This window comes from Rattus norvegicus, chromosome 4 (genome assembly GCF_021556685.1).
Source record: "Rattus norvegicus strain SHRSP/BbbUtx chromosome 4, alternate assembly SHRSP_T2T, whole genome shotgun sequence".
Lineage (NCBI taxonomy): Eukaryota > Metazoa > Chordata > Mammalia > Rodentia > Muridae > Rattus > Rattus norvegicus.
This window is the reverse complement of record NC_141537.1, coordinates 127344154-127353608: the sequence shown is the minus strand read 5'-3', so window position 1 is coordinate 127353608 and position 9455 is coordinate 127344154. Positions and strand designations below refer to the sequence as shown.

At 44.0% G+C, this 9455-nt stretch overlaps 1 long non-coding RNA gene across 1 annotated transcript; it reads right to left on the bottom strand.

Moving 5' to 3' along the window:
- Nucleotides 1-310: 310 nt before the first annotated feature.
- On the bottom strand, nt 311-8945 carry LOC147994978 (uncharacterized). Its single transcript, XR_015686070.1, has 3 exons — nt 7006-8945; nt 1981-2098; nt 311-635 (listed from the first exon to the last, which is right to left on the bottom strand). It is a non-coding gene; the product is annotated as an uncharacterized LOC147994978 (long non-coding RNA).
- Nucleotides 8946-9455: the final 510 nt, after the last annotated feature.

Here is a 9455-nt window from a genome sequence, read left to right as displayed (position 1 = left end):
AGAACAACAATATCAATCAACCAGACTCCCCAAAGCTCCCAGGGACTAAACCACCAACCAAACAGTACACAGGAGGCACCCATGGCTCCAGCTGGATATGTAGCAGAGGATGGCCTTATCTGGCATCACTGGGAGGGGAGACCTTTGGTTCTGTGGAGGCTTGATGGCTCAGGATGGGGGAGTGCTATGCCTCTGAGGCAGGAGTGGGTGAGCAGGTGGGTGAGCATCCTCATAGAAGCAGGGGTATGTGGGAGGTGATAGGGGACTTGTGGAGGGGAAACTGGGAAGAGGGATAACATTTGAAATGTAAATAAATAAAATAACCATTTTTTTTTAAAGGCAAAGCAAGGACCTGGTGTCTTGTCCCTTCCAGCTGGCAAGTTGCTGAACTGGGTCTGGTTACGTCTGTCTGACCTCCAAACTTCCAGGCCTAATAACTACTGCCTTTGATCCCTGTTTTGAATCTTCCCTCTAGATGAAGAACTTCTAGAGATTTCCAAACCACAAATTCTCTCAATACTTTCCAGTCTTCTGTGGATTTGTGCCAACCAAATTCTTGTTAATATTTGTTTTGTATGATGTGGAATGCTCGCCCCAAAGTCATACACCATTTTTTTTTGCATTTTAATCATTTCCTAAGAGAAAAAATAAATTTTATTGGGTTTATTTTATTTATTTATTTTTAAAAGCTATTTATTTCATTTACACCCCATCGGCTGCCCCCTCCTGGTCACCACTCACAGAGTATCTCCCCTTCCCCCAGCCTCCCTCCCCTTCACCTCTGAGAATGGGGGGCCCCTTTGGGTATCCCCCACACACTGGTGCATCAAGTCTCTGCAGGATTACAAGCATCCTCTTCCACTGAGGCCCGACAAGACAGTCATCTGCTTCATATGTGTGGGGGTGGGGATGGGATGGGGGCGGCGGCAGCGGTGGGGGTGGGGGTGCTCGGTCCAGCTCTGCTATGCTCTTTGGTTGGTGGCTCAGTCTCTGAGAGTTTGCAGGGTTCTAGGTTAGGTTTGTGTGTGTGTGTGTGTGTGTGTGTGTGTGTGTGTGTGTGTGTGTGTGTGTGTGTGAGTGTGTGTGCTCGCACACATGTGGCTGTTGAAAACCATTGTCCTTGTCCTTGAGCATGATCTGCCTTTTTCATCCAACTGCGCCCTTGAACAAATGGATTCTTCTTGTTCCTTCTGTACAAATAATGAGGGTGCTTCATGCTTCTCTTCTAGCCTCTGCTAGCCTCTGCCCAGTGCTGGTGTCTAATGACATGTGCAGATGCTCTGGAGTTCTTTGATGGGAACAAGCTGACCTGATTTGAGTTCGCTAAGGATTTTCTATCTGAACTGTCTTTGTTTGGAGGTTGGCTATGTTGTGTGTTCTAAAGGAGTGGACATTTTTTTCATTCTTAACTGTATCTTTTGGTTTAGAAGCTTTGGAGAGGAGGATGCTCAAAGAGGGCAGGACATGGAGCTGTCTTACTTAGCTGGCCTGCCGCTGTTTCCTTGGTTTCTCCTGGAAACAGCTATAAAAGTTCTCTGAGCAGGTGTTGTTTTCCACCACAGACATTAGATATTTCATGATTGTCTGTTGTCCCAGGTTGGCTGAGACCTTTGCTGCAATCTTATAGCACTGTGCCTGTGTGTGTTTGTCTAACTGACATCTTTCCCCAGTGCCAGATCTGTGTCTGCTTTTTACATTTCGTTATTGCTAGACTCCTATCAAACAGCTAGACACTTAGTCAGGACTCTGTACATATCTGCTGAATGCCTTTTTATCCTCTTACTATTTGCAGAGAATGAGCAAAGACAGAAGCATAACTCAAGCTGCCTTTATCACAGAGAAGTGATTACTGACATACATAACTAAAACTTCAGGCCTATGTGCTCGGGGATGCCTGATGCAGCGGCAGCAATTAGGGTTGGTCTTACACCTCTCAGTCAAGCTTTTCCCAGTTGGCACCATTCTAAGACAGCCCATTACCTTGTGGTGAGTAGGCAGCCACTAGTGTGGGACAACATCCTCACAGGGGTGCCATGGAGTGTCTTTTTCTCAGCCTCCATCACAGGACTCACAGAGAGAATTCCTATTCCCAGGCCACCTGTTAATGCCAAGAGGGGTTATTCAAATTTCCGAAGTTCTGGTCAGAATCTGGGGAAGGTGCAGGTAAGTCACATGATCTAAGAATGCAGGAGGTAGGTTTCCCCTTGGCCAGCCTCAGATGGTGGTTCTGGAAGGAAACCTGGGGTAGCAGTTTTGGTGACCAAGAATACTTCTTGATCTGATAAGCATTTCTGAAGCTGAGAACTAGATATTCTTAATAAGGAAAGCGGATAGTTTGGGGTCCCTAGTTTACTGGGTGGGAGCTATAGTAACAAACTGAAGGCTTTACTTCATTCCTAAATACATCTCCATGGATTGCAGAAGCCTTGGTTTCTTATAGTGAAGAAACACTCTCTTAGGGAATGAGACAGAGTACTGGAAGCCCATACTCAATGGAAAAGGAGCGATTCTCCAGGGGGAAAAATGCTAATGTTTAACCTTAGAAAATGAAGGGTTGTAAAGCCAATGGAATTTGAGGGCTTGTGATCTCAGGTTATATATACATCCATGAGAATTAAAAAAATTTTTTTGAAACATTTCTTTTGATAGGCAGGTATGAGTACACGTCGTAGTAGGCATGCGGAGGTCAGAGGACAACTTGCAAGAGTAGGTTCTTTCCTTCTACTACTTAAGGTCCCGGGATCGAACTCAGGCTGTTAGGTTTGGTGGCAGGCCCCCTTACTCACTAAGCTATCTCACAGGCCCCACCCATGAGAATGTCATTGGAATGTCCAAACCTAAAGGTAGAGAGAGAACTGGGCTACTTACTGTCATGGGGACTCTTAAGTTAGGAGGAGGATCTGGGACATGAGTCAATCAGATACACTTTTCCAGGACTTTAAATCTTGAATCTGTGATACAACATTTCTTAAATGTTTGAAAAGATTCGCATGGCAGTTGGTGGCAATGGCACCGACAAGTGCGGGTGTTCCCTGCTCTGGTCTGACTTAGGGAAATGACTGCTGTGAGTTCCATTCCCCACCCTCTACCTTCTACCTGCCTACAGGCCTTGAAATGACCTTCAGATCACTAGAGTACACCCTTCTTCCTAAAGGTGATCTGGTTGATTTTTCTTAATTCTAACCAGGAATCCTAACTCAGTAACTGAATTTTCTAAAAGAATAATTCTAAGTTAATATTCCCCCCTCAAACACATGGGCACTGGAGAAAATTTCCTGAACAAAACACCAATGGCTTATGCTCTAAGATCAAGAATCAACAAATGGGATCTCATAAAACTGCAAAGCTTCTGTAAGGCAAAGGACACTGTGGTTAGGACAAAACGACAACCAACAGATTGGGAAAAGGTCTTTACCAATCCTACAACAGATAGAGGCCTTATATCCAAAATATACAAAGAACTCAAGAAGTTAGACTGCAGGGAGACAAATAACCCTGTTAAAAAATGGGGTTCAGAGCTAAACAAAGAATTCACAGCTGAGGAATGTCGATTGGCTGAGAAACACCTAAAGAAATGTTCAACATATTTAGTCATAAGGGAAATGCAAATCAAAACAACCCTGAGATTTTACCTCACACCAGTGAGAATGGCTAAGATCAAAAACTCAGGTGACAGCAAATGCTGGCAAGGATGTGGAGAAAGAGGAACACTCCTCCATTGTTGGTGGGATTGCAGACTGGTACAACCATTCTGGAAATCAGTCTGGAGGTTCCTCATAAAATTGGACATTCCACTACCTGAGGACCCAGCTATACCTCTCTTGGGCATATACCCAAAAGATGCCCCAACATATAACAAAGACACATGTTCCACTATGTTCATAGCAGCCTTATTTATAATAGCCAGAAGCTGGAAAGAACCCAGATGCCCTTCAACAGAGGAATGGATACAGAAAATGTGGTATATCTACACAATGGAATATTACTTAGCTATCAAAAACAATGACTTTATGAAATTCGTAGGCAAATGGATGGAACTGGAAAATATCCTGAGTGAGGTAACCCAATCACAGAAAAACACACATGGTATGCACTCATTGATAAGTGGCTATTAGCCCAAATGCTTGAATTACCCTAGATGCACAGAACACATGAAACTGAAGAAGGATGACCAAAATGCGAATGCTTCACTCCTTCTTTTTTTTTCTTTTTTTTTCCAAATGCATTTTCATGTATTTTTTTTTTATTAACTTGAGTATTTCTTATATACATTTCGAATGTTATTCCCTTTCCCGGTTTCCGGGCAAACATCCCCCTCCCCCCTCCCCTTCCTTATGGGTGTTCCCCTCCCAACCCTCCCCCCATTGCCGCCCTCCCCCCATAGACTAGTTCACTGGGGGTTCAGTCTTAGCAGGACCCAGGGCTTCCCCTTCCACTGGTGCTCTTACTAGGATATTCATTGCTACATATGGGGTCAGAGTCCAGGGTCAGTCCATGTATAGTCTTTAGGTAGTGGCTTAGTCCCTGGAAGCTCTGGTTGCTTGGCATTGTTGTACTTTTGGGGTCTCGAGCCCCTTCAAGCTCTTCCAGTTCTTTCTCTGATTCCTTCAACAGGGGACCTATTCTCAGTTCAGTGGTTTGCTGCTGGCATTCGCCTCTGTATTTGCTGTATTCTGGCTGTGTCTCTCAGGAGCGATCTACATCCGGCACCTGTCGGTCTGCACTTCTTTGCTTCATCCATCTTGTCTAATTGGGTGGCTGTATATGTATGGGCCACATGTGGGGCAGACTCTGAATGGGTGTTCCTTCAGTCTCTGTTTTAATCTTTGCCTCTCCCTTCCCTGCCAAGGGTATTCTTTTTCCTCATTTAAAGAAGGAGTGAAGCATTCACATTTTGATCATCCGTCTTGAGTTTCGTTCGTTCTAGGGATCTAGGGTAATTCAAGCATTTGGGCTAATAGCCACTTATCAATGAGTGCATACCATGTATGTCTTTCTGTGATTGGGTTAGCTCACTCAGGATGATATTTTCCAGTTCCAACCATTTGCCTACGAATTTCATAAACTCGTTGTTTTTGATAGCTGAGTAATATTCCATTGTGTAGATGTACCACATTTTCTGTATCCATTCCTCTGTTGAAGGGCATCTGGGTTCTTTCCATTTTCTGGCTATTATAAATAAGGCTGCGATGAACATAGTGGAGCACGTGTCTCTTTTATATGTTGAGGCATCTTTTGGGTATATGCCCAAGAGAGGTATAGCTGGATCCTCAGGCAGTTCAATGTCCAATTTTCTGAGGAACCTCCAGACTGATTTCCAGAATGGTTTTACCAGTCTGCAATCCCACCAACAATGGAGGAGTGTTCCTCTTTCTCCACATCCTCGCCAGCATCTGCTGTCACCTGAGTTTTTGATCTTAGCCATTCTCACTGGTGTGAGGTGAAATCTCAGGGTTGTTTTGATTTGCATTTCCCTTATGACTAAAGATGTTGAACATTTCTTTAGGTGTTTCTCAGCCATTTGGCATTCCTCAGCTGTGAATTCTTTGTTTAGCTCTGAACCCCATTTTTAATAGGGTTATTTGTTTCCCTGCGGTCTAACTTCTTGAGTTCTTTGTATATTTTGGATATAAGGCCTCTATCTGTTGTAGGATTGGTAAAGATCTTTTCCCAATCTGTTGGTTGCCGTTTTGTCCTAACCACAGTGTCCTTTGCCTTACAGAAGCTTTGCAGTTTTAGCTTCACTCCTTCTTTAAAAGGGGAACAAGAAAACCCTTGGTAGGGAATAGGGAGGCAAAGTTTAGAACAGAGGCAGAAGGAACACCCATTCAGAGCCTGCCCCACATGTGGCCCATACATATACAGCCACCCAATTAGATAAGATGGATGAAGCAAAGAAGTGCAGGCTGACAGGAACCAGATGTAGATCTCTCCTGAGAGACACAGCCAATACACAGCAAATACACAGGCAAATGCCATCATTAAACCACTGAACTGAGATCAGGACCCCTGTTGAAGGAATCAGAGAACGGTCTGGAAGAGCTCGAAGGGGCTGGAGACCTCATATGAACAACAATGCCAAGCAACCAGAGCTTCCAGGGACTAAGCCACTACCCAAAGACTATACATGGACTGACCCTGGGCTCCAACCTCATAGGTAGCAATGAATAGCCTAGTAAGAGAACCAGTGGAAGGGGAAGCCCTTGGTTCTGCCAAGGCTGAACCCCCAGTGAACATGATTGTTGGGGGAAGGGTGGTATTGGGGGATGGATGGGGAGGGGAAGCCCATATAGAAGGGCAAGGGGAGGGGTTAGGGGATGTTGGCCCGGAAACCGGGAAGGGTAATAATAATTGAAATGTAAATAAGAAATACTCAAGTTAATAAAGATAAAAAAATGAAAAAAAATATTCCCCCCTTGGAGAAAATGTTCCACCTTAAGATAAAGTCAGTGGGTTGGGAACTAGGAGAACTGAATTTAATCCCTTAGCCAACGTTCTGTGGCTGAGAAGAGACACTATGACCAAGACAACCCTTATAAAAGAAAGCATTTAATTGGGAGCTCACTACCAGTTTCAGAGGCTTAGTCTATAGTCAGTGTGGTCAGAAGCATGGTGACAGGCATAGCAGACATGGTTCTCGAGAAGTAACCGAGCGCTGTACCCTGATCCAAAGGCAGAGCTGGAGATCCTGGGCTTGGCATGGACTTTTGAAAGCTCAAATCCTGGACCCCAGTAACATACTTCTCCCAACAAGGCCTCACCTCCTACCTAATCTAAATTCAGATCTAGTGCCACTCCCTGGTGACCAAGCATTCAAACATCTGAGCTATGGGGGAGGATTTTCATTCAAACTGCCATAATTCTCGATACCATAGTCATTTACCTAGATTTCCAGTTTGCTATCAATGTCTGCCTTAGTTTCTTAACCTGTAAAATGAGGTTGGGAGAGTTTCCTACCTTTGGAGTTATTGCAATGTCGGAGACTGAGAAATAGAAATACCTTACCGGTTACGTATGTGGGACATAAGCTGTATGGCTCGTCCACGAGCAGATGAATTTGACTGAATTCTTCACAGGGGCAGCTCTGTCCCGCCTCTAGCCACTGCGTGTTCAGATTCATGAATTCATTACGGAGGAGAATTCATGAAATGTCCACTATGTGCCAGGTACTGTTTCTAACGTTTATAAATTTCTCTTATAAGAAATTTATTTTTTGCTGCCCAGCTGTCATCTTCTACCTCTATAGATGCTGCTCAGATCTTACGCCTGCGGGGGGAGGGGAGTCGAGCTGCAGGCGTCTCGCTTCTCTGTAGAGTCACTTTTCTATCTTGAACATCACCCAGAAGGGAGCCTTTCCCCCTCCAATGCCCCCTTCTTCCCAAAGACATGTTCATCTAAGGAAGTGATCTTCTTGGACAGACTTTGCTGCGGACATTCTTGACGATGTTTATCCCAAGGAAGGGAAGGAGACCGTGGTCAGCCACATTTAGTCTTTCAGGTGATGAAGGATGGGTAGACCGAACCAGAAAGGGAACAGATGACTTAAAATACCACGTGGTTTCAAAAAAACATCAACTAAAAAAATCAAAATAAAGACCACCCTCTTCTGTAACTAATGATCGTAGACACAAAAATGTCCTAAAATGGAATTTCCTGACACACGTCGTCCTCTGCATCAACTACCTCACATTTCAGCAGAATGACTTTTGTTTGTTTTCTTTCCCAGGATATACCGAGAACTTTGTGTCAAAAGTCAGTTTTGCCAGAACGTAATCTTAAAATAGTTATGAATGACAATGTTTCCAAATGCTGCCAATCTGCCAATATTCACTTGATTATCTTGGAATTTTGGAGAGATCTGAGGAGGGAATCCATTTTTAATGTTGTCTGTTTATGATTCCCAAGAGGACAGGAAGGGAAGGTGTCCTCCCTGCATAATTACACTGGGCAATGCTTCCTGTGGAGTATGCTGCCTTATGGGGTATACACAGAAAGGAGCGCCAAGCTCACAGTGAGAGAGTTGCCTTTTGTCTTTGTCCCGAGAAGCTGATTGTTTCGCAATTTGCTGGGCAAGCCTATGCTGGGACTGTCTTTGGTTTCCCACTTGAGAGCAAGCCTTTGCAAACTAAGACATGTTGAGACTCACAGAATGTGAGTTCTGGAAGGAACCACGAAGACCTCCACATTCAGCCTCCCTTCTTTTCTCAAAAACCGTAAAGTTCAGCACTTGAGTACTAAGCATCACGACAGATATCTCCAGAAATAGTCATTACCTCAGTAGCAACAGGCAATTCAAGAAGTTGCTGCTGAAAGAAAGCAAGTCTTCTCCAGGGACGAGCTCTCTGATAAGTTATCCAAAGCCAAGTGGACAGCCACAAATACCTATGAGCAGTGCTAACCAGGTTCAGCAGGTTGTAGTAAATATACTTACATATATATGTTTGTGTGACCAAAATAAGCAGGACAAGGTCATGGATTTAAGAGGGAGTTGAGGCTGAGAAACACTGGAAGACTGGTAAACATTGGTGAGTCTGGTAAATATTTATGAAGTTCTCAGAAAAAAAAGAGTTCAGAAAAAATGTTACCTTGGGAAAGAAGCATTTCCGAATTTCGAAATCCTTCTGTCTGACATAGATACTCTTTCCAATCTTTTAAATCCAAACGATCATATGTATAGTGCAGTGTAAATGTGAGATTATAGAGACTACATCAGTGTATGAGTCAAGGTCTTGGCCTCCTCTCTTCTATGGATGATCGTGTGTATTTGAATAGATTGTTTTCTAGAGAAACATGGAGAAGCAGACAGGAGAAGCAAATGCCATTTTCTGTAAGGCATCTCCTGTGAGAGCAAGCCGGGAAGTGGAGCTAGGGAAGTTAGAGGGGCCGGGTTTTTGAGAGAGGCTCAGAGAACTTGATGACCTTGATGTTCATGCTGTGGTTGTTATGGCAACAGGAAAGTGAAATTGTGGTTGCTAAGGGACACTGAACCGAGACAATCTCCATCACTACTGGTCATTCCACTCAGACTCAGAAATACATCTAAAACAAGGATGAGTCAGCAAAACACCTTTTAAAGGTTGGCTTCAAATCGGGCCCTGTTTCACAGTGCTTGTTTCTGAAGAAGTCCCTAAGGTTTTGGAGTGGTTAGGGCAATTTAAAGTCTTAAATGGTTTAAAGGTGATGAAAATGTTCTAAATGAAGGGGCACTCCCTTCACTACATCTGCCAATCCCCCTGAGGTGCCATAGCTCCATTTCACTTACAAACAGATGATTTTTGAAGCAGGTAATATATTCACAGTATAAATCTTCGCCCCTGGAAAGGTCAACCTCATTAATGAGGAGAATGCTCAAGCTATACCTGGAAATGACTAATGAGTCACGAAGTGGGATGCTTCCCCGCAGCATCCTAGGAAGACAGTCAGTGACATCAATGCCCATTTACCTGAGTGATGAG